The following is a 20,911-nucleotide window of genomic DNA, read 5'->3' as shown; positions in this document are numbered from 1 at the left end:
CATTGCGCTTGGCACCTCCAAATAGCCCTAGAGTTAACATTGGGGTTATTCCACAAAAGAAGGAAAGTCTGGATCTTTCCTTGAAGTTTATAATCCAGGAACTTGAATATATCAATTATCATAGGTTTTTTAAAAATATAAACTTTCCTCTCTCTTACTTCTTGCCCTCCTCTTTAAATCCCTTTAATTTTGTTTGGACTGGACATAAACCCTGAGCTCTTCCAAGTCATTCATTTCAGAGTTATAAAAGGAAGTAATAAAATAAGACAGATTTCAGCCACATGAAGTTCTGTCGCACGTTTACAAACATAACCGCTGCTTGACTTGATTTAGAATATCTTTTTAAGCACAGCAATTCTAGAATTGTAGAATGCCTTCTCCTTTTTCTCCTTTTCCACTCATTCACTCTCCGGATATTTGTTTCTGTCCATGAGCTAGGCATGAGGGAATACAGAAATGAAAAGACAATCTGTGTTATATGTTAAAAACATATATATATATATAAAACAACATATCACAACAAATAATAATTCCTACATCAGGATTTTTTTTTCTTATATTTTCAACAACAGGGTTTCCTTGCAGTGTTGTGTATTATAATAGTTTTATGATTAAAACCAGCTTATGCCATTTTGCCAGCTTGTGGTTGTTCCAATTAAAATTCTGGCAAAATAAATTATCCCAAATTAATATGAATCATTCCTAATTACAATGAATAATTTACCAGTAAAGTATATATCATGCTACATAAATATAAGAGGTCTGTTTTCTCCCAAGTTAGCCTTTGTAAATACACATTTCAAATCCACACAAACCAACTGGGAGGAGCTCGAGAATTCAAAGGCTGTAACTGTGCTCCTAGTTCATAAGTATGCATTTTCCTCTCTAAATTCTGCCTAAGCCTTGGCTTTATTATCCAAGTTCTTAAGAACAGTAGCTTATGGGCCTGTAGCTAGAACATGTAAGTCTTATTTTCCATGCATCCTAAAATAATAATTGTTATTATCACCTCTAGTAAGAGAGAATGCCTACAGTGAGCTGATTGTTTCAGCATGTGTTCAGGCCAGCATGAGGCACGGAACTGGCCTCCTGGGTCTGAGATGAGCTGTGTGACCTTAGGCAACCTCTTAGAGCTACTTCCTTATCTGTGAATTAATGGGATTAGATTAATACATCTCTGTAGTCCTTTCCAAACTCCAAATACTCAAAAAAAAAAAAAAAAAATCCTAGGGGGAGAAAACTAAGTTGGGTTCTTTACACACCACCTCCTCTGCTTTGCATCTACAAACACAGCTCTTTATGGCAGTATAGGTCAGAATACCTTAATATTTAATGGGATAGAGGGCACAAATATAAATTTGTCCAAAATCCCTTAAATCCTTTCTTCCTTAACTTCATGGTCTCGGTTTTTCTTTCTTCAAGCTAGTTTGTGGGAAGTGGCCTGGGGGGCTCAGAGAATCCCATCCTTTCTCCTAGGCAAATTTTCCACCCTAGCCCGAAGTGAGGTCTTTCCAGGAGAACGCAGCTCTTTCCCAGGCCCCTCCCCTGGAGATTTTAATTCAAACTGAGCCCGGGGCAGAGTTTCCCCAACTCGCCTGGTGGAGTTTATCACCTGGAGCTTAATCTAAAATACAAACTGCCCAGTCGCATGCCTGCCCAAGGCCCAGGGAGGGTTAGGTTGAAATCGCACTCTGTAGGTAGCGGGTTCCGCCAACTCGGGCTTTTCTCACTCCTTCCTGCTGGGAGGCGTGGACGGTGCAGGGCAGAGCTGCCAGCCTCCAGGCGGAAAGGAAGGAGAACAGATGGCCCGCTGGGGGTAGGGGATCACGTGTCAGACCTCACTCCGGGCTGGATCCAGACTTCTCTCAGGAGTCAGGCCCCTCGGCTTCAGCGACCCCAAGGCACCCAGGACACAACTGGGGGAAAGCAGTGTTCATTTTAGTGAAAGCTGGGGAATTAGGGGAAAGTGGCGAGTTTGAGGACGGGGAAGGCGGGGCTGAAGGGATCGGGCTTCCAACAATGGCAGTGTTCCTAGATTTGAAATACAATTAGGTAAAGGTTCATCGGGTGAAACGCCTGTGGCTATAACGACAGTTCACACCTGGGAGCGGGAGGGGGTCTGCGGGCCGCGCGAAAACTTGCACGACGCCCTACTTTGCTCTCGCTCCACTTGCAGGCCTCTCCTTTGCGGAGCAGAAAGGCCACCCGTTCATGCATATGCAAGAGGATAAGTTTAGCTCGCAGCCCTCAGCGCTCCGAGAAGCCCCGCGCGGCGCTCGGTGAATCACCCGCGCTCGGGGGCGGGCGCTCGGCTCGGGCCGCAGACTGGCGGGCGGCGCTGCCACTTGCGGGCGGCGCGCCCCGGCCTGGCATCGCCCTTTTAAAAAGTCTTCCGCAGGCGCCCGCCGCAGCAGCAGCCGGAGGAGGCGAGTTCATCCGAGGACAGTCCCAGTTCTCAGAAATCCCTTCCCTGCTGGAACATCAAGCTCCCTTTACTGCAGTTGAACAAACTGCCCTAGATTGGGGGATGAGGAACCCGCCCCAAAATCGTGCAAGGAGCTCCGGGCGCCCGCGCCCACGTGAGCTAACCTTGAAATAAGCCCCCACACCCAGGTGGGGGGCGGAGAGGGCGGGAGGGGGTGGGAGTAGGCGGGGGAGGGTTGTGGGCCCCTCCCGGCCCAAGCCCTAGGGTTTGCGCCCTCCGCGTGCACGTTCCGTCCCCAGCACCCTGTTTCATAACTCTAGCGGGGTTGCATTTTTTTTTTTTTAACTCCGGGGTAAGATAGGGATGTGTGTGTGTGTGTAGGGGGGAGGAAGGCACCTTCCCCGTGTGTGTGTGTGTGTGTGTGTGTGTGTGTTGGGGGGGAGGAAGGCACCTTCCCCATCCCCCACGCTCGCGAGGAAGAGGAAAACGTGCTCTGCGGTCCCCCCTGGGAACACTGCGGAGTAGGGTGTCGGGATGACATCAGTTTCTAAACATAACCCGCACCGCACCCCAACTCTGAGCGCCATGAACAGGGCTGGGGCTTGGAGGGGGGAGAGCGGAGGAGGCTGAGCTGCTGTCCGCGGGCGGGGCGGGCCGGCCGGCCGGGCTGTGCTGGAGGAGATGACTTTGCAGGAATCGTGCTCTCCGAGTTTGCAGGCAGATCTCTCCCGCGATGCTCAGGCCACGGGGTTAGGAAACATTCCTGTCATTCCGCGCTGTCCCCTGCCCCACAAAAGTCACGCACACACGCACGCATGCACGCACCCCTTGGATCTAAGGTGCCTTTATTTATATAAAGCACCCATCCCCCATCTGTAGCGCCCAGGTTGGGTCCGTCTGGGGAGCATCCGCGCCCTCCAGCCCCGCGCTTGCCTCCGGGCTAAGCCTGCGAGGGGGTCTGTGCGGCCCTCCCGGTGAGTCAGAAGGGCTGTGTTTCCTGTGGTTGTTGTGGAACAGTTTGTCCTTTTTACCACCCTCTCCCCCCGCCCGGTCTCCACCCCCTTGGTAAATATAGCGCTCACGTTTCATCATCTCTTTGTCCGACGAGCGCCAGACACCCCGGCCCGCGGCCCCCGCCGCCTCCCTCCTCCCCCCGCTCGCGGTTACCTCGTATAACCCCGCGCGGGCAGGCGGCGGGCGGCAGCTAACCCGCGGCCCCTGGCAGCGCTGCCCGCCGCAGTACACCCCCACTCCTTACTCTCCCCTCCCCTGCTTCCAATTCCCACTTCAGTTGTGCCCCCAAGCCCTCGTCCCACCCCCGCTACCCCGGTGTCCTGGGGACAGGGTCGAGATGTGCGTCGGTGCTGGGAGGTAGACACCCCCTCTTCCCAGCCCCAGGCGTCGCCCACGCCCAGGCCAGTACTGGATCTTCCACTTAACTAACCCCCCCTCTCCCAAGTCCCAAGGCCACCCCCTGTTCCCCTCCTGAGAGCGGGTGACAAGCTGCTGAGCCAGTGTCTGATTCACCGACAGCTGAACCAGCCACGGGTACTTGGAGGTGGGCGCTTCGTGAGCCGTCCCCCCCCCGCCCCTCACCCCAGAGGAGAGTGGGCTGGAGGGTCGGGAAAGGCGAGGTGGGTGGATCACAGCCGAGAAGTGCGTGCTTACCCTTCCCTCTCTCCCTTCCCCTCCCAGCTTCATTTCCACACATACAGCCACCCACCGGGGACCGGAGGCGGTTGGTGTTCTCTGAGCGCTGGGAACTGGCTCTCTCTGTGGTCGCCTGTTTACTTCCCTCCTCCTCTTCCCTCTCCGTCCTTCTGGCCCCCACCACCCTACTGCCTCCCGCCCCGAGCAGCTGGTGAAACCTGCGGCAAAACACTGCAGTCATGAGACTTCCCTGGACTCGATCTGTGGCCCGGGTTTGCCTTGCCCGGTGTTGCCCTGTGTCCACTTGGGGCGCTTCTTTGTTCTGGAAAGACAGGCTCTTGGGGCTCCCCATCCAGGAATGTGGAAGAGGTGACAGCCTCCCTCCTTCCCTCTTCCTCTCCCCACTTGGCACCAGATATCATCCTGTGGGGAACCTGCCTGGCTGCCTTTTTGGCTAGGGCTCTGGGCCACCCCTGTGAGTGGCCACCTGTCCAGGGAGGGGTAGTGAGAGAGGTGACAGTGTGTAAGAACTTGGCATCCAGGATGCTGCAGAGCTGGCTTATTTGCCATCACAGTCTTTCCTGTTCATGACAGGGCCCCCCAAGGTCCCTGCTGACCAAGGTTTTCAGGCAGAGCCTGGAAACCTGCTCCCGGGGACACACCCTCTCCTTACGGAGTCTGGCAAAACCCTCCCTTTCAAAGCTTGCTTCCCAGCAGGGAAGAATTCAGCCTCTCTCCTTAAGTAAGCTGAATGAACAAAGACCTCGGAGGAGGCCCGAAGGGTTCAGCTCTGGGTGCCGCCTGCCTGAAGTTCACCCCATTTAAAAACCACCTCTTCACCATCATTCTCTGCTCCACTGCCATGGTTACCAGCTCCCTGTCCTTCGGCAGCACAAATGTTGCAGAAACAAACAAGGGCATTTTAAATGTTCTTTTAAATATCCAAAACACTGCCATGGTATTTTGGTAGCAGAGAAGAGGGAATGAAAGTCCTGACTGTTCCCTGGTTTCCTTCTGACCCCATGACCCTGGATAAATCCCTCATCCTGGTCAGCTTCTCAGCTGCCAAAGGAGGGAAGGAAGCTTATTGAGACACGAGACAGTGGAATTCAGAACAGAACAGGTCCACCCACTGCTGGAGAATTATTACTCAAGAAAGACTATGTCTCCCCTCCCTGCTCCAGCCTTAACTACCCCCTACCAGCTGCTCTGAGGTACCTGCCATTAGACTACACCATCCCCTGCTTGTGGCTGTCTTCTGTAGCATCTCTTGTACACTTTTCCCTCATTCCCTAGAGATTCTAGCCTCTGACTCACAGTCCCCACCCCCCACCCCACTCCTGTTAACATTTTTGGTGAATTTAGCATCCTTGTAGAATAATGACCCATCTGAAATCCTAGTACCTAAATGGCAACCATCTTCCCCTCCACCCTCCTCTCATGTGGGTACCAAATAACAGCACCACCTCTGAACTTTTCGTGTCAAGCATCCTGTTCCCTGACCAACACCTCTTTCCCTTCCAGCTTATCTACTCTAATAATCCCATCTGAACAATTCTTTGACCCTATCTTGACCTCCTGTCTACTTTTTCACTGTTCATCATTGCCCCTATATTCTCACATCCCTCCTACCCAGCTTAGATTTCATGGTCTATCACTCTATCATTCCTTTATGTACACCCCTCACTTCCTTGTTCCTGGGACCACCTACCTGGCAAAACCCTGATTCTGTCTAGCTTAACACACTGGACAAAAACAACAGAGCTAACTGTTGTCACTAAATTTATCATCATAAATCTCAAGTGGGCTCTCAACACTGCCCTTCTGCGTATCCTTAGTTGGTTTACTTTCCCACACTCCGAAATGACTACATTACACCTTCTATCCTCAAATATCCAACACCTCTCCCCTTCCTCACTCTGAGCTGTAAACCTTGCTTCTTATTTCACTGAGAAAATAAAAGCAATGTCGCAAGAACTGCCTCATCTTCCCACCACCAGAGCTTCCATCCTATCTGCCTGTCTGCCCTGCTCTGCCTCCCCTCCTGTCACATGGATGTAGTGTCCCTGCTCCTATCCAAGGCAAACTCTTCCACTTGGCACCAGGGTCCCTTCCCCTCTTGACTATTTCATGACTGCTCCTGAAATTATACCCCCATCTCCTGCTTATCAGTTGTCGCTCTCCTAAGTAATTCACTTCAGCACAAAAACATGATGTACTCTCTCCTGTCTTTATATGTATACAGATGTGTGTGATATTCCCTTAGCCCCATATTTTCCTCCAATTTTATTCCACTTGCCAATTTTCCTTGGCTGCAAACATCTCAGTTGCCTGTATGTCCACACCTCCTATTCTCTCTCGATCTCATGCTAATCAAATTTTCACCCCCATTGCTCCACTAAAACTGCTCTTGTCAAGGTCACAAATGACCTCCGTCCTACCAAATCTGTTGGACGGTTATTTCACTTCATCTGCCTCAAAGCAAAGAAGACTAAGGAGTGGGCAACGAAGTAAGAGGAAAATAGAAAAATGTGGTAACCTAGAAGCCAAGAAATTGTTTCAGGGAAGAGAGTGTAATTCCTTCTTAGTCTTGTTTGCTGATTTCAGTTCTTCTCCTGGCTCTCTGAAAGTTGGGGTGCCCCAGGACCCCGTCTTTGGCTCTTTTCTACATCCATACTCACTCTGCTGGTGACTTAATCCAGCCTCAAGGCTTTACTATCTTCTATGCACCAGTGACTCCCAAATTTTTATCTTCAGCCCAGACCTATCTCTTGAGTATCCAACCATCTAGTCATCATCTCCACTTGAATATCTAACAGGCGTCTCAAACTTAACATATTAAAATCAAACTGCTGATCATTTCCCCCCAAAACAGCTCAATTCCAAGCCTTCCTCATCTTAAATAAAGGCATTCTTGTGCTGCTGGTTGCTCAAGCCAAAAACCAAGAACCAAAGTTATCCTTGATTCCTCTCATTAATTTATACCCCACAGCTAATCCATCAGGAACTCCTGTTAGCTGTATTTTCCAAATATATCCAGAATTTGGCACTTCTAGTTGCCATCTCTGCTACCACCTTCATCTCCTGTGTTGATAACTGCAGTGGCTTTCGAGCTGGTCTCCTGCTTCCACCCCTACCCTGGCTTCGTTTCCCAACACAACTGATGGTGTGCTTTTCTTAAAAAGCCTGTCAGGTCACCTCACTCTGCTCAAAACTCCTCAGTGACTGCCATCTCTCTGAGTAACTGCTGAAGTCTGCATAATGGGGACAAGGCCCACACCAACCCCCCGAAAGGTGGCTTTCTGATCTCCTCTCCTACTGCACCCCATTCCTCCCTCCACTCCAGCCACCTCCTCCACCTTGCTCATCTGGGACTTGCCAGCCACATTCGCACTTTAAAGCATTCGCTGTGGCTCTTCCTTCTCCCTGGAACCCTCTTCTCCAGGATCTCTGCATGGTTCACTCCCTCACCTTCCTTAAGCCTTTGCTCAATGTCCCCATCTAAGAGAGGTCTTCCCTGGCTGTCCTATTTGTAATCACAACTCCTGTAGTTGCCCTGTTCTACATTTTCCTCCTCCATGGCACTTACATATTCCAACATGCTACATAGTTTGCTTAGTTAGTATATTTGTTGTTTATTGCCTGTCTCCTACTAAATACCAGCTGTTCTGTTCCCTGATGTATTCTTAATGCCTAGAACAGTGCCTGGCAGATAATAGGCTCTCAGTAAATTTTGTTGGATGTTGAGTAAATAGGGAAAAAAGAGCTATACTTTTTTGGAACCCTTGCTATGTGCCACACACTCCAAAATATACTCTGTGTGGTCTTAGCACTTCTGGTTTATAGATGAGGAAATTAAGGTACAGAGAGGGTAAATGACAAATCCAAGCTCACATGGTGGCAAAACTAGGATTTTAACTCAGGACTCTGGTCCAGAGCTCATGTTCTTAAGCACTCCATTATCATGCCCCTGTATATGAGTAAGCTGTAAAGCTAAACTAAAAGTGAATTCTTTCTGCTGTGGCTGCAGTCAGCTGTGGAGAAGCACATTGTGACATCTCCAGAGGTCACCTGAGTATATGTGTGGGAGTAGGGTGGGTCCCACAGGTTCCCGCCCCTATCCCAGACACTAATGCTGAAGAAAGGGTGAGGGTGATGGGCAAGGACATGGCCATATTATTTGGTTTGCACTAGAGTATTTTGGCTGTTTATGAAGATGTTGAACATATTTATATAATAGAGGCAGCATGGTGCAGTAGCTTTGTTTCTTGCTCACAATGCATTTTAAACAAGGATTGGTTAAGGTCGCTATTAATTCATATCCAGGTTGATGGAACAGCCACTGTTTGGAACATTCAAGTCATAGTTTCTACTTACATCTCACATGTCGCCATCCCATCCGTAAGGAGAGCAGGAAGCACAATCCTTCCATTGCCCATAAGGCAGGGAGCTGAAAATACTTTTTGGGCCCATGTCCAGTATGACTGAGTAAGCTCTTGTTGGACCAACCTTCTTACAGATAACAACTATAAACTCTGGATAAAATACAGAAAACAGTTACCTGAATCTCCTGGAGAGTGACCAAAACTGGCAGATAGGGGAAGGGAGTTGGCATTTGGAAGATGAGAATGACGTGGGGAGAATTTCCTGTTTATCATGGCTTTTAGCCTGAGGGTAGGTCCCAATTTATACCATTTAAAATGATTAAAATTTTGATAGAAAGCCAGCAGTCTTATTGGCTTGAATGGCCAGAGGATAAGTTTTGGGGCACCCACAAGTAAGTTGGGAAGTAAGAGAAGAAATTCCAGAAAAGAGAGAGCTAGAGAGAAGTAGCCCCAAATTCTGGGTATAAACCCTGCCCAAATCTCTGGCTGATCGCTGAATCATACGTGCCTGAGGCCAACTCCAAGCAGCCTGGGTAAGACTACACAAGTGAACTGAAATTTGAACAGCTGCTCACTGTAGGGGAAATGGAGTTTTGCAGTTTGAGTTCAGCCAACTTAACTATCCACTTAAACTAAAAAATCAGTACTCTTTGGAGGAGTATAACAGAATCCACAGTCTCTACAACCTGTTATTCACAATATCCAAGATATATCTTAAACTTACTTGACATATGAATAAACAGAAAAACATGACCCATTCACATTAGAAAAGACAGTCAATGGGGATCAACCTCTAGATGACTCAGATGTATGATATTGCAGATATGGACTTTAAAGCAGCTATTGTAAGTATGTTCATGGGTGGGAAGAAAAATATACTTGTAATGAATGGATGGGAAATCTCAGTAGAGAAATAGAAACAAAAAAAATCAAATGGAAATTTCTAGAATTGAAAAACACTTGAAATAAAGTATTCATGGGACAGGCTTAACGTCAGATGGAAATGACAAAGGAAAGAGACAGTAAACTTGATGATATCGGTAGAAATTACCCAATCAGAAGAGCAGAAAGAAAAAATTTTGAGGAACAAAGAGCCTCAGGGGCCTGTGGGACAATATCAGAATGTCTACCACGTGTAATTGGAGTCCTAGGAGAAAAGAGAGAGAATGGGGCAGGCAAAATATTAGCATAAATAATAGTGAGACATAAATTGATAGATTCAAAATGATCAGTGAACATTAAGCAGGATTAATACAAAGAAAACTACAGCAAAGCATATCATAGTCAAACTCCTGAAACCTAAAGACCAAGAGAAAATCATAAAAGCTGCCAGAACAAGTCATATCATATTTAGAGGAATAATGATTTGAACACCACTGACTTCTCATCAGAAGCAATAGAGACCGGAAGACAGTGGTTGGCATCTTTAAAGTGCTGAAAGAAAAAACTGTCAAACCAGATTTCTATATCTACTGAAAATATCCTTTAAGAATGAAGGTGAAATAAAAATAATTTCAGATGAAAGAAAACCAAGAGAATTTGCCACCAGCAGGTCTGCACTATGAGAAATGCTAAAGGAAGTTGTTCAGGCTGTAGGAAAATGAAACATGATAGAGACTCAGATCTTTAGGAAGGAATGAAGAGCATCATAAATGGTAAATATGTGGGTAAATATAAAAGACTTTCTAAAAAATTTCTTTAAAATACATATTAACTGAGCCAGCCCTGATGGCCTAGTGGTTAAAGTTCAGTGTGCTCTGCTTTGGTGGCCTGGCTTTGGTTCTTGGGGGTGGAACTACACCGCTTGTCTTTCAGTAGCCATGCTGTGGTGGCGGCTCATGTAGAAGAGCAGAAGGACTTACAACTAGAACATACAACTAGTATTGGAGTTTTGGGGAGGAAAAAAAAAAAAAGAAGAATATTGGCATCAAATGTTAGCTCAGGGTGATTGTTAGCTCAGGGTGAATCTTTCCCAGCAAAAAAATAAATAAAAACAATAATAAAATAAAAATACATATTAACTGTTTAAGGTGAAACTTATAACATTGTCTTGTGGAGTTCATAATAATGTACTTGTACTACATATGATAATTATAACATAAAAGATAGGAGGAGGGTAAGTGAACCTATACTGTTACAAGTTTTCTAAATTTTATGTGAAGTGGTGTAATATTAACTCTGAGTAGACATATTTGATGTACAGCAAAGTAATGACTACTGTGGTATACCTTCCCAAAGTGTTCACAGTATGGTGGAAGAAGACATATGTCCAAATAATTACAATGCAGTGTGGTATGTGCAAACAAAAAAGGTTGTACATAGAGCTCTGGGGTTCCAGGGAATCAGTGATTAGCTCTCTTTGGGGGTAGATAAGTAAAGGCTTCATTGTAGAAGTTATATTTGAGGTGGGTTGTGAGGATGATTGGGAGATGAGAAGGAGAAGGAAGGCATCCCCCACATGGCAAACAGTATGAGCACAGATGTGAGAGCAAGATGGTACAGAATGTATTTAGGGCACCAATAGTCACCTAGTTCTACCTCTGGGAGTGGCAGAAACTATGAACCTGCCAAGAAGGGCCTTATATAGAAAGATCACTGTAGGGTAAATATAGAGGATAAACTGAGGCAGAGAGAACTTGAAGAGAAACTATTTGAGAGGTGATTACAAAAATCCTCATAAAAGATGAAGAGGTTCTGAACAAAGGTTATGGCAGTAAGACTGGGGATGAGGGAATGATGGGAGAGGTGATCAGAAAGTAGCATTACCAGGGCTTAGTAACTGACTGAATATTAGGAAGAATCCAGAGTCAGCCTCAGGTTTATGAATGTGGGGACTGGTGCCACTAACCTAGAAAAAAACACTGGAGGAGCAGTTTTGGGGATGGGGGCAGCGACTGGAGTCATTAACTTGGATTTGACATTTTAAGTTTGATGAGCCTGAGGGACATTGTGTGGACACTGTAGTTGCTGCTCCAATACCAATTCTCCCTTCCCTTAGGGGCTGGACTTGATTTCTGTTTGAGTACCTATGCCTCCTCGGGCAGTCCAAGCTTTTGGGGGGAATCTGAGCTCTATCTCAAGGTATAGAACTTGGGCATTTTGCTTTAGGCCGAAGCTTATTGGAAAAAATTTAATCTTCTGGCACTTTAAGAATGGGTACATGATCCAACTTGGATCAATGAGCCTGCAGACTTCCCTGAGGGCATCTGGAAAAGAAGCTCCTTTGACACTTTACTTTTGGATGAAGTGGTAATATGCGATTGCAGAGTCTGGAGGATCTGCAGGCGTTCTGTCACCATGAGGAAGCCAGACTTAGGGTGAGTTCGACAGACAGAGTCAGATCAGAGAGTCAAAAAGAAATTGGGTCCTTGATGACAGTGACTTGATAAATCAAACTGACCCTAAAGCTCATACAACCTCTGGATTTTTATGTTATATGAGCCAATAAGTATTCTATTTTATAAAGCCAGTTTTGTTATGGTATTTGCAACATAAAGAGCCTAACTGATCTATTTAGATAGCGGTGGCCAATGGGCATTTGGAAAGATAAGACTGGATCTCAGTAGAGTCTTGGGTTTTAGAAAAGTCAATTATTGGGCATTGGGGTTATAATAGTGGACGAGAATGCCCAGAGAGCAAATGTCAAGGGAAAAGATAAAATTATTGTACATGCAAAAGAAGAGGAAAACAGAAGTAGGAGGACAGATGTGTCACAAGAGCTAGAGGAAGAAAAGTTCAGGAGAAAGGGAGTTGTCAACATTGGTCAAATAGGATGGGGACTGGATTTAAAGATTAGAGGTGATGGGGGAGTTTGGTGGGTCAGACACTTTGTTTCCTATACAAAAGCTATCCCCTCACCCCTCCTTCTTTCTGGCAGAGATCCCTGGATCTCAGAAAAAGTAGGCCTATCTCTAATCTGGAGGTGGGCATGTGACTTGGTTCTGACCAATGGGGGGTAAGGGTAAGTTTGCTGAGAGGCAGGCACATGAGGAGAATTTCTGTTCATTGAGCCATTTGGGTCCCCTCACACAGTTGTGTGAGGCTATGATGTTTAGGTCTGTAATGACCATGAGAAGAAGGCCAAGAAGTTATCTGAGATACCAACCCAGATCCCTATCATCGGTTAACTGCTGAATTGCCAGAAGTAACCTACTTCTGGGCTTGTTTATGAGGAGAAATAATACTGTTTGTGGTTAAGCCATTGTCAGTTGGATGTTCTGTTACTTGCAGCCCAAAGCATTCCTAACAGACATATTTAGGAAGAAAAGTTTTAGTAGATTAGTGGTGCATTAGTCAAACTCAAATGGTGTGAACTATAGGTAAACACATATCGTCAGAAACTATGGCATGATTTTGCAAGAAGTTGGGAGGTTAGGGGGAAAAGCAGATGTAGGGCATATTGAGGGAAGCAAAGATGATCGGAGCATTTTTTCTAGATTACAAATGCTTGAATATGTTTCAGTTGAGGAGAAGGAGCTAGAGGTTAGGCAGAAATTAAAAATATATAAAGGAGGAGATCAGTGATAAAACAAGGTACAGAAGGGAACAGAATCTCAAGAGCCCAGGAAGAGAAAGGAAAGCCATGTTTTCCTTTGAGGTGGAAAGAAGAAGGTGAGCCTGGCTGAAAAGGTGGGGAAGTTTGAAGGTGGAAAGAGGAAAGCCCTCGGGTGTTCACGCCTGGTGGTGTCTGTTTTCTTTGTGAAGTAGAATCAAGGGAGTCTGTGCAAGGGAGATGATGGGAAATGTGACATAGACCATGGGGAGAGTGGCGAGGGTTTGGAATGCCTGTCATTGGGATAAGTTGCCTTATTTATATCTCCTTGCACTGTGCCTGGCACATGGCAGGTTCTGTCTGTTGGAAGAATGAGTTGACTCAACATGACTAATAGGATTGTTAAACAGCAACAGCTGCCTCCCAGAGACGGGAAGCCACGCATCTGTGGGGCTTTCTTAATAACTTTTATTTCTTGTTACAAAACAAATGTATTTCCATTGTAGAAGAGTTTAAAAACACAGACAAACAAAAAGAAAAGAAATAAAATTAATCATATCCCACAAACCCAGAGGTAGCCATGGGTGATATTTCATGCACATCTCTTGTCCTTTCTATGCATATCTATGCGTTTTTTAAAAATAGAAGTGAGGTCAGGCTGTACGTATTGTTTTATAATCTCTTTTTCAGCTGACAATTTTCTATGAATGTATTTGACATTATTTAACATTCTTCTACCTTATTATTCAAAAGAACTTATCTTTTGAATAGGTAAACATTCACATGGTTCAATTCAAAAATTATAAAAGGACATATAGTGAAAAAAATCTCTTTCCCAACCCTATCCTTCAGCTATCTAGTTACCCTTTCCAGAAGCAACTAAATATTATCTTTTTTTGGTAAGTCCTTCCAGAGATATTTTACATATATCCAAGAAAACACATATATCTTGCCCTCATTTTTACACAGATGGTTAATATCTTAACAGTGTTCTGCACCTCATTTTATTAACTTAATAATGTATCTTGAGGATCACTATAGATCTATCTATCTATTTATCTATATAACTTCCTCCTGTTTAAGGGCTGCCATAGAATTCCAATATAAATGTACCTTAATTTATTAACAAGTCCCCTACTGCTCAGCATTTGGGTTATTTTGGGTCTTTTGGAATTTCAAAAAAATACTACCCGTCAATAACCTTCTTTCACACTGGGGCAATCTACCTGCAGGATAAAGTTCTTGAGATGTAGTGCTGAGTTAAAAGGTACGTGCATTTGTAATTCTGATAGATGTCAAATTGCCTTCCCCCGAGTTTGTACCGGTTTATGTACTCTTGCTAGCAGTGTATAAATGTTCCTGGTTCTCCACATCCTCATCAATGAGTAGGTTAAAAATGTGTTTGACTTTTGCCAATCTGATTGATAAAAATGATATTTCAGGGTACTTTTAATTTTAATTCTCTCATTATGGGCTATAGGCTTTTCCCCTATAAAGTCTTTCTGTATTAGAGTATTAGCCATTTGTCTGTGACATGAATCACAAGTATTTTTCCCAATTTGCTTTTTAACTTTGCTTATTGTGTTTTTGCCATGCAAAGTTTTTTTTTTTTGTGGTTGTTATATTTATCAGTTTTTGATACTTCTAGATGTTATTTCATAATTAGAAAGGCATTCCACATTCATATTATAAAATAATTGTCCCCTAGCTTCCTCTAGTGCCTTTATAACTTCACTGGTCTATTTAAAATTTTTTTTTCTGGTATAATTTGTGAAGTGTGTACCCAATTTAATTTTTTCCAAATGATATCCAGTTGTTCCAATCCCATGTATTGATTTTATTTTTTTACATAAACAATTATGTCATCTCTGAATAAAGACAGTTTCTCTTCTTCTTTTCTGGACTTTATGCCTATTTCTTTTTCTTACCTCATTGTACTTGCTAAAACCTCTAGTAAGATGTTGGTTGAAGTAAGGGGAATGGGCATTTTTGCCTTGTTCTGGATCTTACCTGAGAGCCAACAGGTAAGTGCCCAGCTGGTTATGTATTGCCAAATTGCCCTCTACAAAGTTTATGCCACTTTGAACTACTCTGCAATGTATGGAGTTGCCTAGGCAACCATAACCATTTACTATGATGTTAGCTGTAGGTTGTAGATGCCCTTTATCAGATTGAGAAAGTTCTCTCCTATTTCTAGTATGTTGAGTGTTTTTATCATGAATTTTGACAAGTGCCTTTTGTATATCTACGGAGAGGATCATACACTTTTTTTTTTGCCTTTATTCTGTTAATGTGGTGAATTATATTAATTTATTTTTGAACGTTAAATCAACCTTGCATTTCTGGAATAAACTTCACTTGGTCATGATTTGTTATCCTTTTTACATATTGCTTGATTCTATTTGCTAATAGTTTGTTAAGGATTTTTATATTATGTTCATGAGGGATATTGGTCTGTAAGTTTCTTTTTCTGTAATATCCTTGCCATGTATTGATTTGAGATACCACTTTAGTCATATACTAAATTTCCATATATATTTGAGTCTATTTCTAGATTTCATGTTATGTTCTGTTCCATTAATATCTGTTCTACTTATCTCATTATCATTAATGGATGCATTGTTGAATATTTAGGAATTAGCTTATTTCCAGAGTCCTACTATTACAGACAACACTATAATAAACAGTATTTTGGCTAGATCTTTTTCTGCTCCATGATTATATCCTTAGTATAAATCCTTAGAAGTTGAATAGCTGGGTCAATGGGTAGACATAATTTTAAGAATTTAGCTACTTTGTCAACCAGTGTCCCATTAGGAAAATAGAAACCATGCTAATTGTTTGAATCAGGGGACCTAATTTAAAGAATGATTACTATTGTTAGAAGAGCTGAAGGAGCAAAAAGGGGAAGGTGAGATAACCCTAGATTAGTAACTGCAGGAAGCCGCTACCAACCCTAGGATTGCAGGAGCAAACAAGAGGAGGTGGTGTGGCCAGAGCCCAGGTCGTGCTCACTGCTAACAGTGATGACGACCGCACTTGCTGTTGAAACCACTGATGCCACTACTAGACTCACTGCAGGATGCTAAAACCACAGCTGCCCACCGCCGTAGCTGCTGGAGCCACCAAAGGATGCTCCACTGCTGCAGGAGACGTCGCCAGAAGCAGAGAGGGATACAGATGCCTTCTTCCTTCCTACTTTCCAATCGCCCCTCCCTCCCACCAGTGCCTCCCATTGACTGAACATAATCAGAAGCAAGATGGCAGAGAAGTCTGGAAAAGTAGTTTGCAGGGTCCAGCTCCCTCTGATACAGAACAGCAGGGCCAGCTTCACGGACATTCGATCTGTGCAGTCGCACAGGGCCCCATCCTTTAAAAAGCCCCATGCTGTCACAATCTTGAAATTCTTAATACCTTTTGAATAAGGGGTCTTACATTTTTATTTTGCATTGGCCCTGCAAATCATGTAGTCGGTCCTGGAGGGCAGAGCATGGAAGGGTAAAAGTGGAGCTGAGAGCAAAGAGGAAAAAGCCAGGGCTGCTATGCATTGCTGAATTGTTCTCTGCAAAGCTTATACCAATTTGAACTATGTACTTAGCAATGTAGAGAGTTGCCTGGGAAACTACAAATTAGTTATGGTGCTGATAGGCAAGTTCCTAAGATTTCCCCTAAGCGATCGCTAAGAGTTCCAAAATCAAGAGCAGAGATGTCAACAAACCGGATCTCTGGTCTCCCAACTCAGAGAGTCAGATTAGAGACCCTCCCTGAGCTCCAATCTGTAATTTCCCTACCTCACCCCTACAAGGAGGAAGCAGATCTTGGTGAGTGTGTTGGTTGTCACAAAATTCATACATTTTATGAATATATAAAATTTGTTTAAAATTATAGCACAGAAAAATACCTCTAGGGCAAAGTAAAAGTTAAACTTGAGAGTGATCTGAAATATGTGAAAATAGTGCATGCCCACGGCACGTCAGAGTCATAGACGCTGCTACCGCCTCAGTCCTCTCATTGGGCATATGTCCACAAAACAAAATGTTTTGGGTTTATACAAACATGACTCACCATTTAAATTTGTTCCAAATAATATTCCCTACAATAAACTGTTGTGTTGAGGAAATGGATGAGTGGGTCTTTGCTTGAAACCCTGATGAAGAAATATTACTTCTTGTTCATTATTTAGTTAGTGAGTTTTTGAGTTAAAAAGTTGTTATATCAAACGAACAAAAAAAGAAATCATAAGTGGTATAACTTTTCAAGAGCTGTTATGGTGAAAAGTTGCTAATATGTAAAAAAAAAACATAAAAGAAAGATGAACGAAGAATGGATGAATGAATGAATGGATGACTTGTAAGGCCCTCTGTCAGTAGAAACCCTTGTTGTATGAGAGAAGCCTAAGGGGAGCATACAATGGTGGAGGAGGTGATGACACCAAAAGAGAAGCCTAGTGCAGGAAGCAGCATGTGGAAGAATTCTAGCCACACTTTATTGATCATTCAGTATGTGCTAGATGTAGGGACACAATGATCTCATTTGAGACTTCATTCTCCTGCCCTGTCATTTGTAAAAGGCTATATACTGTTTCTACTCTTCAGTCATCAGCCTTTTTCAGTGGCATAATTCCAATGAACATATATCGAATATTTTCTAGGACTGTCAATTTCAAATATTCTGTTTCATTGTCAGGTCACATGTTTCATACTTTGGAAAATGTGATGATCAAAGACCTGGGACAGGGCAAGTAATTTTTAGTGTGAATAAAAGGAAAGGAAGGGAATTGTTAGTTGGTGTACTTTGGGCAGAATATTCAACTATGGGATGTACTTATTGCTTTGCACAGTGTTTTTTTTTTTTTTTAAATAAAACTAGAAATGTTTGAAGTAAAGAAGACTAAACTTTCAGGCTTTAAACAATATCATAACCACTGACTCTGACCTTGAGTCCCAGCCTCCTTGGTTACGAAGTATGAAAACAGGAAGCTGAGATGAACCAATGAGTTGGGAATGGAAATTTTCATTCCACCTGTTAGCCTTGTAATTTTACTTCATTCACTTATGATGATGATTCTATTCCAACTTTTCTACCAAAATATCCTAATAGTCCAGAAGAGTGAGCTCTGAGATTCTAAGGGCTTAAGTCCAAGGAAAACAGCAATTTCTTGTCATTCCTTTGAAGATTGGTGTTTTGTTATAAAAACTCACATGAATTTTGTATTAATGCTATATATCTATATTTATTTTAATATAGTTTTTTATAATATAATTTTTTTATCACCCAAATTTAATAGTAAAATTGTCACCCCAGGAAGACTTGGTGTGTAGTGTAGTATTTATCCAATGGCTTTAGCTCCCATCTCCACCACGGCCACATTACCACATACTCCTAATTTGGGATGCATATCCTAATGAGTCTAAGAGTAAATAAATAAAGAGTAAAAAATCAATCTTTGGAGCTTTGTTGTAATATTTTCAACATGTGTTTTCTTACTACAGTATGTAAACTCTTTCTTTAACTGGAAACCTCAGGGGAGGATGATTCTACCACACAAAGGGATCGTTAAGCAGTGGGTCACCTGGAGTGAACCCTGTGATGGCTCCCACAATCAGAATAAAGGAGAAAAAAATACATGATTATCCTGTTAGATGAAAAGAAAGCATTAGTTAGAATTTAAAATTTATTCATTTAAAAATACTTAAATTAGGAATAGAATGAAAAGTCTTTACACTAATATGCAGTACATTCCAAAAATCTATAAGAAACATGATACTTAATGGAATTAAGATTCTAGAAGCTTTTCCACTAAAGTCAGAAATAAGACAAGAATGCCCCCTTCACCATTACTAGTCAAGACTATAGAGGAAGTTCTAGATAATGCAGCAAAACAAGAAAAAGAAACAAAAGGCATAGGATAGGGAAGGAAGAGGGAAAATTTTTCAACATTTGCAGTTGGTAGAATTGTCTAAATGCAAAAATCCAAACACATAAATGACTAGAACTAATAATAGTTCAGAATGGTAGCAGGTATATTTCAACAGACTTACAGAAATCAAAACCTTTGCTATAAATCATTAGCAATCAATTAAAATATGTAATTTTAAAAGATTCCTTTTAAAATATCAAACAACAATTGTAAGGTACTTAAGGTTCAAAATATGTGTAAGATTGTTCTGGAGAAATTTACAAAATATTTCAAGGACATAAAGGAAGATCTGAATAAAAAAAGATATAAACTGATTTCATGGACAGAATGACAACATTTTAAAGATATCAATTAATTTAAAATAATCTAGAAATTTAAGCCGTTCCAAATAAAGTCCCTGAGATAGCTTTGAACGGTGTCAGCTTAGCTACGCAGGAACTTTGTTACTAGATTTCTCTTCATGGAATGGCCCTGGGTTAGGATGAGCCATATGAAAAATTTGAGTGAGGGGCCGGCCCGGTGGTGCAAGCGGTTAAGTGTGCGCTCTGCTGCAGTGGCCCAGGGTTCGCCAGTTCGGATCCCGGGAGTGCACCGAGGCACTGCTTGGCAAGCCGTACTGTGGCGGCGTCCCATATAAAGTGGAGGAAGATGGGCACAGATGTTAGCCCAGGGCCAGTCTTCCTCAGCAAAAAAAAAAAAAGAGGAAGATTGGCAGATGTTAGCACAGGGCTGATCTCCTTACCAAAAAAAAAGAAAAATTTGAGTGAGAATTGGAAGGTGGAGGTGAAGCAGTAGTCATTCTTTGTGCTCTGAAGGTCAGTCTAGGGCCAGGTGCTCTTGCAACTCACGCAGTAGCAGCTGGACCAGCTCTGTGCGACAGATCTATGGTGAAGGGTGCCAGCTTATCCTGTGGGTCATCCTCATCATCCAGGTTGCAGCAATGAGAGAAAGATGTGGGTTTGCCCTTGTGGGTTGCTAATCGTCCCTGCTCTTCAGTATTCATTTCCCCCTACTGCTGGCCTTGCTAATTTCAGGTCCAACACCAGACACAGAACCAACAGCCTTACATAAAATGCTAACTACCTCCCACAAATGTGTCAAGTTTAAGCCCTACAATAAATCCCTATTCTATATCATTGATGGTGGTTCTGTGTTTCTGATCAACTCCTAACTAGTGTAATCTCAAACAGGCAGTTTGTAGAAATTGGCAGGCTGATCCAAAAATTAATTTGGAAGATGAAGAGGTCAAGAATAAGTTAAGAGAATTTTGAAAAATTAAAAAAGGTGGCAGGGGGGAGATTTGCCCTAGCAGACATCAAAACTTATTATATAGCTATTTAATCAAAACAGTGTGATACTGATGGAGTGATAAAGCAAAAAAGACTAATGGAACAGAATAGAGAGCCCATAGAGACACCCAAACATGCATGAAAACATGATATAGATGATAAAAGAGGCCTTACAAGTCAATAGGGAGAATGACGGACTATTTAATTTTGCTGTGGCATTTGGATATCTTATATTGAAAAAAATTAAAGTATATCTCTATTTCCTATCCTACTAAAAAATATATTCTAGAATAACTAAAGCTCTACATATTAAAAGGAAAACTTTGAAAAGAATTATCGGAGAATATCGTTCATGACAAGGAGGAATTTCTTAAACAAAAACCAAAATTGCAACCATAAATGAAAAGTTGCCAAATTTAACTATATTAAGAAAAAGAAAGGGGCCGGCCTTGTGGCATAGCGGTTAAGTGCGCATGCTCCGGTGTTGGCAGCCTGGGTTCGGATCCTCGGCTCGCACTGATGCACTGCTTGTCAGGCCATGCTGTGGCGGTGTCCCATATAAAGTGGAGGAAGATGGGCACAGATGTTAGCCCAGGGCCAGTCTTCCTCAGCAAAAAGAGGAGGATTGGCATGGATGTTAGCTCAGGGCTGATCTTCCCCACAAAAAAAAAAAAAAAAAGAAAGAAAAACCTTAGTCTAAGTGATAAAAGAAACCAAAAGCAGAGTTAAAATACAAAGCACATTTTGGGA

The sequence above is a fragment of the Diceros bicornis genome, chromosome 22 (assembly GCF_020826845.1).
Source record: "Diceros bicornis minor isolate mBicDic1 chromosome 22, mDicBic1.mat.cur, whole genome shotgun sequence".
Taxonomy (NCBI): Eukaryota; Metazoa; Chordata; class Mammalia; order Perissodactyla; family Rhinocerotidae; genus Diceros; species Diceros bicornis.
Note: the sequence above shows the minus strand (reverse complement) of the source record.